The sequence below is a fragment of the Neophocaena asiaeorientalis genome, unplaced genomic scaffold (assembly GCF_003031525.2).
Source record: "Neophocaena asiaeorientalis asiaeorientalis breed wild unplaced genomic scaffold, Neophocaena_asiaeorientalis_V1.1 scaffold171, whole genome shotgun sequence".
NCBI lineage: Eukaryota > Metazoa > Chordata > Mammalia > Artiodactyla > Phocoenidae > Neophocaena > Neophocaena asiaeorientalis.
The window spans coordinates 8,262,886-8,273,944 of NW_020174013.1; positions in this window are offsets into that span (position 1 = coordinate 8,262,886).

Consider the following 11,059-nt stretch of genomic DNA (forward strand, 5'->3'; position numbering starts at 1 on the left):
CTACAGCTGACTCATTGAAAAGATCCTCGGCCTCCTCATTTTCTTCATGAATGGGAAATTGTTCTGCTCTTCAGTTTTCCTCTAACTTTGGGGTCCACACCGAGCCAATCGTTCCCAGGCAGGCCCTGAGCCACCTTCGTATCTCACAAGGGGTCAGCTTGGTCCAGGATGTGCAAGCTCGTTCTTTATTTTCATTGTCCTGGGTGGTAGGCTTCCCCCACCCCGCCTCCAACTCGGTCTGTCCAGGGAAAATGCAGCGATTTCAGACAAATCCTGGCGGGCTCTTCCCCAGGCTGCAGAAACCCCACCACCAACACACACACACACACACACACACACACACACACACACACACACACACACACACACACACACACACACACACACACACACTGGGATAGGCCTTTGCTCAGAGCCCCATCTTGGCAGCAACAGAGACCCAACTGCCTTCTCCTATCACCTTTCAACATGAGTCTCAGAATGTCATGCAACCAGGGAAGGTAAAACCGAGAAGTGTTTATCACACAGGTATTTATTGAGCACTTACTGTTTGCACATTCCAGGCTTAGGCTAGTAAGGATTCCAGAGATAGAAAAGCAGTTTTGGCCTGCCAGGAACCCACCGCATATGCAGTAGGCTCTCTCTGGGCATGAGGAAAAACTTCCAACTGGGAGGAGGATTAGGGTTTAAGAAATGTAAGATGTTATAGGAAAAATAGGATTGGGGGAAGGAGGTTGAGAATGAGCCCTTGGAAGCCTTGCCGATCTTTGTGTTATCACTAAGATAAAGCAGAAGGAAGAAGGTAGTGACAAAGACACTATCAATAACATTTTACATAGTGCAAATTAGTAATGATTGGCACTGTACTGGGAGATCCCAATTTCCATTTCCAATTTCCTTGTTCACTAGAAACGTTCTATGATTTCCCTCTCCTGCAGTTTCCATAATATGCTTGGAAATTTGCTTTGCTTTGTTGTAGATAATGCACACCTAAGAGGGGTTTTATTTTCTTTGTCTGTCCTCCCAAATGCCCAATGCTTTCTCATTCTATAATGTCCCCATCGTGGGCAGCTGCCTCCTATCTCTGGGGCCTTGATTCTCTGGGGTGGGGGTCTCCTCCCTCCCCTAAGACCCTGATGAATCCAGATGCTTAGACAGCAAAGACTGGGGATGCCCTGTGTTTAGGCATTTCTCAACCCCATGTGGGTCTTAAATACCCAGGACTGTGGGATGTGGGCTCTGTCCATGGTACATGTCTTGCCGAAGCATGTGACACTAGCTTCTTGCCTGCAAGCCGAGGGAGTATGGTTCTGATCTCTGTTGGCTCTCCTTATCTTCCTTTCTCTTTTCCTAGGCAGCATTGGAAAACCCTTCCATTTTTTATTCTCATCATTCTGCCTCACATGCCCTTTTTATTCCTGATACCCAGTTGCCTCATCATCTGGCAGGCAGGAGGATATAGTTATTAAGAATCAGAATCAGACAGAGCTGAGTTTGAGTCCTAGCTCTGCTACTTGCCTGCTGTGTGACTTTGGGCAAATTACTTAACCCTTCTGGGCCTCAGTTTCCTTATCTGTAAAATGGACTTAATAACAAACCTATCTCATAGGACCAATGTAAGGTGTTGAATGTTTTATAATCTGATTTTAAAATCTATATATGTACCTGGATCAATAAATGCTCAACAAAGACTCAAGAAATAATAATTATGGTTAATAATAATATTAATTGGAACTCAAAGAAGAGAGGTGTCAGTGTTGGCTGGGTATCATTGGTATCATTGGCTGGGAATCTATCCAGAGTCATAGAAGTTCAGGAGAGCTGCTCGCAGAAGGCCAGGCAAGTTCTTTAAAGAGGACCTCTGAGCATTTTGGTTTGGAGATATCTTCAGAAACTCAATGTTTTCTTGACCCACCGACCTCTTGGGAACAGCATGAAGGGCACAGACAGTACAATGAACAACTTTGTGCCCTGATTAATAATAAATAATAAAGACTCAAAAACTGTGCAAAATTCATTTTTCAAAGTGAAATTCTTCCTGATCATTTTGAAGGCCAATTTAATCCAAACTATGTCTACAAAACTCTCCAAGATCTCAGGGTTGCTGTTTACACGGGCCTAGTGAGGAATTTTTATACGAAAACAACTAGAGATGGATCTCGGTGCCAGACGTGCCCCCTTCTCTATCTTTGTGGGGCAGTCATCCTTTAGCGCTGCCACCCTGTTGCTTCCACTTCTGTAGCCTCTCCAGCTGCTTGTCTGAGATTCCCTCCTCTTCCTAGTTACGCCTGTGTAGTTGAAGCAGAAGATAATCCAGTGTGTCAGTCACTCCCTAGCAGTTGTGTTTGGACTTGTATTAAGTGTTTACTGTACACCAGGCACTATGCATAGTATGGACTCTTTATGTATGAACTCATTTAATCTTCCAACAACGCTTTTAGGCAGGTACCCTCTGGGCCCCCTACCATCACCAAGCTTGTCCCCTCCAACTTGACTCAACCCTCCACAAGTACCCTGGAGCTTTCTCCATCTTAGAAGGCCCTGCCAGGTCCCAAGAACTGGAGAAAAGACTTTTAGACCTTTCCCTCACGGCCTCTGCCTCCTTGATCTCCAGTCACTGCAGCATTGTTATTTCATCAGAAGGTGGGTATTGTGCTTTTTTCCAGCAAGATTCTGAGGGCTTTTAGGGCATAGATCACATCACAGAATCATAAACATCTAGGGCTAGGAGTTGTGTTAGACATCTTTTCATCCAACGCCTCATTTTATAGATGAGGAAACAAAAGTCTGTAGAGACAAAATATGTTTCTATTGTATCTCCCGTGACTTCCTGAAGTGGGTGGATACATAGTAAATGCTCAATAAAAGCAAGGCCATCTGTTTGGATCCAGCATTGTGCCAACATTTACTATGAAATCTTCAGTACAAGCCTGTCTAGCACTTGTTTTAACTGACTGTGTTCACATATACACAACATACAGGTATCCCGCTTTAAGAAGATCTAATATACTAACTTTCCAAACCAGATAAACTAACATAAACTATTCATTCTAAAAGGCAGGGTTCCTTTAAATAGCTACTATATTTATGATCAGGTTGGATTTTAACACTGAATTTAAACTGAATTTTTCAGCCACATGTCAACTGCAGAGACTAAGGCCCTCTTGTGCTTTGCTTGCTTTGCAAACGGAATGGATCTCTGAAGGAGCCATAGTCCAACAGATTATCCCCTGAGTCTGAACCTTGGTTAATGAGTCATCAGCAAACCCAGGCTGGCTGGATGAATGGGTAGATGTGTGTATGGAGATCAGGCAGCTCTAGGAAGCCAGATCTCCAGGTAAAGAGTGGGAGGTAGGAGATGGCCAGGTCAGCACCATGCCCCACTCAGCTGGGGTGCGGTCGTGCTCCTCCATCACCGGCTTTCTCAGGAAGTGTACCACAGTCAAGGCCAAAGGCTATCCACTGCCTTCCTTGCCTTGCCATTTGGTCGTCCCAGTGTCCTCTTCCCTCCATAGTCCCACTCTCTTTCTCTCCCCTCTCCCTCTCCCTGTCTGTGTGAATATGTATGGGAGACGGGAAACAGCCAAGTAACAGTGTTAAAAATAGATTTTCTATTATCTGGGTAGTTCTTTAATGTTCGTATGAAAAGGACCCTGGTCCTTTAAGAATTCAGGAAGTAAACACTGGAAGCTCTTGCAACAAGGATAGAGGAATCCTGAGAAGATTAAATAGAAGTAAACTGCTGACACAGGGACATTAACTACCTCCACGAAGGCCCTTCCCTTCTCAATTATCCACCCTGGAAGACAGCCTGTTCTATTGGGCCCAGGTTACCATAAATAGACCCCCCTGTTGACTTTATTGCTGGAGCCCAGGAGGTAAGCATGAGGCCTGAGGAATAAATCTGCCTTCAGAGGCCTCCCTACCCTTGCCAGGGACTGCAAATGACCCAGCATCCTTTAGGATCTGAAACAGAGAAGTTCCTATGTGAAATCCCCCTTCGTCGCTCACACCCCCTTGCCCTCTGCTCACCTCCCCACTCTGTGAGCCTTTCAACACCTCCAATTTAGTCCGTACTTGAATGTTTTGCACTCACTGCCACGTTGTTCCATGAGTATTCCCTGCTGTTTCACTTGATTATATTTTCTTTACTCAATTATATCATAAGTCTAATAATAATAATAGCAAACATTTAGTAAGTGTGACTCTTATGGGCCAGACACTGCGCTTAGCACTTGACATATATAATCTCATTTAATCCTCAAATGACCCCTGAAGGTAAGAATTTTATTCCCATTTTACAGATGGCAACACTGAGGCTCAGAGAAGGTAAATACTGTCTGAGCACTACACGTTCATCCCTCTACAGGACATGGTCTCTGCCGGTGCCAGGTGCAAGTTCTTCCCTTCCCTCCCTGTCAAGGCGCCACACATCATACTCACTTGGCAAATGCCACCAATCAGCGTCTCCCCCATCCATGGGACTTGGAGCTCAGGTTCACGAATGTTGAGATGTGTCTTTTCATGGACGTGTTGCGGAACGCAGAGTCCCTGCATTCCTCTGCCCTGTTCCTCCTCATGCGCTGTCTGGCTGCACTTCCAGGATGGTGAGGATTATAGGGTGCTGAGACAGGGGCCCAGACATCTGGAAAGCAGGATCTGCTTACACCCAAGAAGCCCTTTCCAGAATGGGAGGCTGAAAAGTGGCTGGAGTTGTTGGTAGTTGCTCTGCGGCAGCTGTTGCAGGCCCAGATTGGGGATGCTGGTTAGGGTGTAGGAGGCTTTCGAAGTCAAGGGCAGAACATCCCTGCCAAGTATGGACCCGCCCTGCATGTGGCAGCCTTGATTGGACCCTCGTTTATTATTGTAATGAGGATCCCTTTTTTAATGTGTTTTTTCTAGCCCTCATGTGGCTGAACTGTTATTTTTCTCACTTGACTTTTTTTGCCTATGAAATGTTTTGGATAAATACGCAGCTGAAATGGCTTGTTACTGACTGTGTACATTTTTAGTTGAATGAAAAGTAAAAAAATACAGCATTTCACATATAAAATATTCTGTTAATGTTATATAATTTGGCTGTGGAGTATCATTTTGCTTTTATGAAAGGGTTTCATAAAAAGGGTTTCATATACCCTCAGGAATAGCAGATGGCTAGCACGCAGTAATTATCGGTTACTAAATATCACTTATATCATACTGATCTATTCAAGTATAACCATGTTAAATGTATCATTTTTTAAAAGACAAAAGGTAATGTGAGTGCTTGAAACTATGGTGGGACATAAGTAAACTGGAGGAACTGACTAAGGTGTAAAGCAACCTAGGAGCCCCGTTGGGCAGCCGAGCCCCACTCCCCGTCGCTCGTTGCCCTCTGCTCTGGGTTTTCACAGGGAGCTGGGCTCTGCCGACACACACAGCTGGTCAGGGCGGGAATGTGAGGAAGGATGTCGTGTGGAGGTCAGCACTTGAGCAGATATTCTGAATTCTCGGCTCAGAAGCTGATGTTTAGGACCAGCCATGACTGCCATTTTCAGCATAATTTCTATTTGGCTGTGAGTCAGTGAGGATTCAGAGACCCCAGGATGGACGCTGAGTTGGTCCAACAATGAAGCTCTCTACAGGCTTTGAATCCCATGTGAAGCCTCTGCTCGATGCAAAGGCCAAGGATGATTTCCATTCCCCAGAACAACTCCCCTCAAAGCTCACAGACCTTCAGGGTCCCCTGCCCTTCCCTGTCGCTCTGTTCCCAGAGAATGAAGACCCAATCCAGGTAGCTCAAGTAACTGCCATATTGGGGAAGCCAAACTGCTGTATACAGCAAGTGCCTAATCAATGGTGGCTGTCTCACTGGCACGGAGAAGGCACTTCAAAGCTGAATCAATGTGGTTTTAGGTTGCCTGCTTGGTTAGGATTAGCAAAGCCTAGGTTGGCAAGTAGATTTCATCTCTTGGACCAATTCTGATCAATCAGTTGGGGCTTCTTGGAGCACCTTCCTGAAGAATCTGAAGAGTCCCCATTTGAGAAAAGGGGTGCTGTAATCACCTAGTGATGTCTGCCATGGACATGGGCATGAGGGAGGAGCAAGAGTTTGGTGCATATTTGATAATCTGGCTTGCTCTAGATTGAATGTTTCTCCCCAAACTTCATATGCTGAAACCTAATCTCCATTGTTATGGTATTTGGAGGTGGGGCCTTTGGGAGGTGATTAGGTCATGAGGGTGGAGCCCTCATGAATGGGATTAGTGCCCTTATAAAAGAGACCCCAGAATGATCTCTTGCCCCTTCAGCCATGTGAGGACACAGAGAAAAGACAGCCACCTATGAACCAGGAAACCCTCAGAAGACATCTTCTGCTAGCACCTTGATCTTGGACTTTCTAGCCTCCAGAACTGTAAGAAATAAATTCCTATTGTTTAGAAGCCACCCAGTCTATGGTATTTTATTATGTCAGCCCAAACACAGCTCTACTTGTCCTTAGATCTCATCTCATTGTCACCTCCTCAAGAGGTGCCCTAACTTCTCAGCAACATAGCATAGGGCTTGAGAGCACAGGCCCACCATCAGGATCTGAATTCTGACCCTGCTCCTTACTAGCTTTGTGATCTTTAGCAAATCTTTTAACTTCTTTATCCTGCCGTTTCCTCATCTGTAAAACGGGACCAATATTAGCACCCACCTCAGAGGATGATTGTGAGTATTAAATAAGCTGAGACATTGATATCACCTATGACAGTGTCAGACCCAGAGTTAAGTCCTCCTGAAGACTTTGCTAGCCATTATTATTATTTCCAGGCTAGCTCCTGTGCCACTGCCTAATTGTCCTCATCCAGTTGTAGTTTACCTTCGCAGTGTGGTATTCGGTTAATGTCTGCTTCTCTCCCTACTGTCTGTCCAAGAAATGGGAATGGATGATTTCCAGGACTGGGTGACTCATTCTGCAGGAGAGAAAGAACTGACAGCTCTGGGGACACCTCAGCTCTCCTCCAGATGATTTTCTCCTGCAGCTTATGGTTGTGCCACATTGTTGCTGGAGAAAGAGAGAGATGGTGGGGGAAGGCATAGGAGAAGTCATAAAGGAGGGGGGAGAGAACAAACTAGGGGCAAAGAGGAGGGAAAGTGGGAAATAGAGGGAGAACACCTTTTAAAAGGTGGGAAATAGGAAAAATAAGAAAGTTAAATAAGCAAGTGAGAAGAGGAGGGGGAAAGGAATGGAAAAAAGGGCCAAACGCTGAAGGAGGTGAACATTTTGAGGGATGGGGGTGTCAGTCAGGGAACAAGGCCACTGGAAGCCTCAGGCTATCTGAGGATCCCCTGGGCCCTGGAAAAGATTTTTTGTTGGGGGGCAGGGCTGGAGGAACTGCTCCAAGGCTAACAGCGTGGTCTCTGGCCTCAGCTGCCTGAGTGTGAATCCTGGCACTCCCCCCTTACACATACTGCCTGAATAACCTTAGGCAAGCCACTTACCTGAGCTCTGATGTCCTCATCTGTAAAACTGTGATAGAAAGTACCTGTTTCACAACATCGTTGTACAGTCTGCCCTCTGTGTCCGCGGGTCCAACCAACCACAGACCATGTATTATGGTTACAATCTGGGTTGCTTGAAACCGTGAATGTGAAATCCGGATACGGAGGATTGGCTGACTATGGAAATTCAGCATCTGCAGATTTTGGTATCCATGGCAGATCCTGGGACCAATTCCCCGTGGATACAGAGGGTACTACAGATTCCCTATAGTACTAAAATAACTCATGTAAAATGTTTCAGGTTGTTGGCACACAGTAAGCTCTCAATGAATGCTAACAATAAGGATTGTTATTATTAGAAAATGCCCAGTGGACCTCAGGATCTCAAATGCATCCTCCCTGTGCTATGGTTTTATCGAGTGCTCAGAGCTCGGGAGTACTAAGCTTGCAGCACCAGAGGTTAACTTGCTTCAGCACCCTTTTACTGAGGATTCCTCTATTTCAAGCTCTGTGCTGGGCCCTGGGGATAGAGAAAAGGCCCCAGAAGTCACTTTGGGCTCTAGATAGGAATTGAAGCCCATTCTTGGGACAACCTCCTGATAACGTGGGGCTTTCTCGCTCCCAGCGCAAGTCTCCGTCACCAGAGTGGTGGGAGATGCAGCCAGAAGCTGTGAACTGAGCCAGATAGAGGGAAGCCCAGGAGAGGTGGAAATAGGTGCACAATTCCAGTGCCAGATTCCAGCTCCAGCTCTTCTGCAACCACTGTGGGACCTTGAGTCTGGTGACTTCTCTGAGACCCTGTTTTGTACATTTTTAAGTCGGGGGAAGAATGCCTGCTGTAACCTATTTGTAGGATTACAAGAAAGCGAGATTCACTCAAATGCCCAAAGTTTTTATTTTATTTTTTATTTTTTCAGCTTTATTGAGGTATAATTGATGAATAAAATTGTAAGATATTTAAACTGTACAATGAAATGATTTGATATACATTTGGATTCCACCCCCTTGAGTTAATTAACACATCCATCACCTCACGTATTTACCTTTTTTTTTAAGTTCTAAAGTTAAGTTCTATGCTCTTAGCAAATTTCAATTATACAATACAGTGTTGGAAACTGTAGTCACCAGGTTTTTATCGTGATAATTATTTGTGCACAAAAAAGATGATAAAGTTTCAAGCCAGGATAGAAAATCCTTCTGGAGGGCTTTTTCTTTTCTTTTCTTTTTTTAAATAAAAAAATGCTCTGACTAGTATTAGAAAAACAATGAGAAGGGGACTCAGGTCAGCGGAGGGAATAAACTCTCCGGGGAGACGTGCTCAGGGCAAAGGGGTGGCCGGATGGCCTGTAAATGGTGCGACTGAAGTGAACCCTTGCCCCTCTCTGAACTTCCTCCTTTAAGGACTGCACAGGAAGGCAAGGTCCTGAAATACCGTAAGAATGGTGTTTCTCATTCCTCTCCAGTCCAAACAAGGAAGCCGGGAAATCTTGCAAGGGCATGTTTTAGTTCAAAGGCCTCAAGTCCAAAGAGCACAGTAAGTTCAGCCGGAGTCAAGAACCAAGGTCTCGAATGCTCACAAGGTCTGGCCCTAGGTCCCCGAATCTCCCCAGGCATCTTAGCCTCTGAGAAGGCTTTGACGGGATCTCGCCTATTGAACCTGGATCACTGATATGTTGGTTGATGTGAGGTCAGTCAAATCAGATAGTAGGGGTTGGCTGGTAAATGACTTCTTTCCGCATAGAGTTATATGAATAACTGAAAAGAACTTCATTTGTTTGTTCATTCAACAACTATCTATCAATGAACGTCACACTATAGAATTCTAGAGGCTGAATGGAAATTAACATGACTGTTGGGGTCCTCTCAGAGTCTATGCTCACGTGGCCGCAATGAAATCTTTTTTGAAATGTGAAACCACAAATTTAAAGGGACTGTTGGGCTACCTTAAATGTATTCCATTTCTAAATTCCTTTTCAGGAAGGCAATAATATCTATAAGTCAGCACCACAAACAGTTTCCTCATGTAGCCTCCCAGACAATACTATCCCTCCTACCACCAAAAGGTAACCTCTATCACCCCAAATTCATTTTGCCTGTTCTTGACCTTTATGTAAATGGAGTCATACATATAGTGTGTACTCTTGTGTATCTGGCTTCTTTCATTCAACAATATGTTGTTGGGTTTATCAGTAGTTTGTTCTTTTTCCTTGCTATGTAATATTCCATTGTGTGACTATACCACCCTTTCTACTGTTGATGGACATCCGAGTTATTTCCAGTTTGGGACTACTACAAATATAGTTGCTCTGAATATTCTTTTAAATGTGTTTTTGATATCATAAGTACTCATTTCTGTCAGGTACATACTCTCTTAATTTTAATTTTACCAAGTTGAAATGGGTCTTTGTGGCCACTTGATTCAAGAAATGTCAATATTCCTAATTGGAAGAAAATGTCTTTGTATTCCACTAGTTTGCAGTAAGTCGTGGAACAGCCATTCCACTCAAAGACTTTCTCTTCTATTCAGCATATCTGAAACCACAACAAACTCTTCTTAGAGAGAATGGTGCCCAGAAAACACTCAGAAAAAGTATTCATGATGTACAATACATCATGCAGTCATATGCAGAATTCTAAGTCTATGTGCTACAACAGACTCAGAGCAATTTAAAAATCAGAGTAAATGTTTGTGTTTTTTTCATATCAAGATTCAACTGGCCTGGAAAAACTAATTTTAGAGTGTGACCCCCAAAGTTCTAAGCAGATAAAAGGAGGTCAAATCTGAACAAACCCTTACTAAGTTGATGGGGATAGAGAGCCAGGGAGCAAAGGTGAAAGCTATGGAGACCTTCTGTCCCCCTGGAAGCAAGACTCTTACTTCCCCTTGCAATTCTGTGCTTATCTTTTATGTTATATCATTATCAGTTGAACTCCTCATGGCCACTGTCCTGAACAGTTCCCCAAAGGCAGAGGGCTTACAGGTAGCTTAATGCACCTGTATTACCTAGTCTGTGGTACCCAGCACGAGTTGATGTGAAAAATATTTAATTGTTAATTTTGGACATGTCATGCTCTTCTCCCCTACTAGTGATATGAGGGAATTTGGACCATGGCTTAGGAGACAAGTAGTAATAGTGGTAGAAGCAGCTGTCATTTACTAAGTACTGGTCACTGTGCTAAGGCCCTCACATCGCTTATCTCCATTCTGTTAGCCCTATTTTACAACTGTGGAAACTAAGGTTCAGAAAGTGTAAGTAACTTGCCCAGGATTGCACTATTAATCTGCAACATCAACATTCAGAACCTGGCCTGGCCACAAAACCCAAGCTCTCTCCTCTACCTCATGCGGCAAACTTGTGTTTATATGTCACTTTCATGTCAATTTGCCAAGTGCCTCTTCATACATTTATGTCACTTAATTTTCATGACAAGCAGAGCTGGGCATGCCATTTCCACTTGCCAGTGTCACACAGCTGGTAAGTGGCAGAACCGAGATTTGAACCCAGGTTGTCTGACACCAAGCCCAGTTTCCATTCCACTGTACCACAGCTACCTTGTTTTTTTTTTTTTTTTTTTTTTTTGGAAAGGCAAC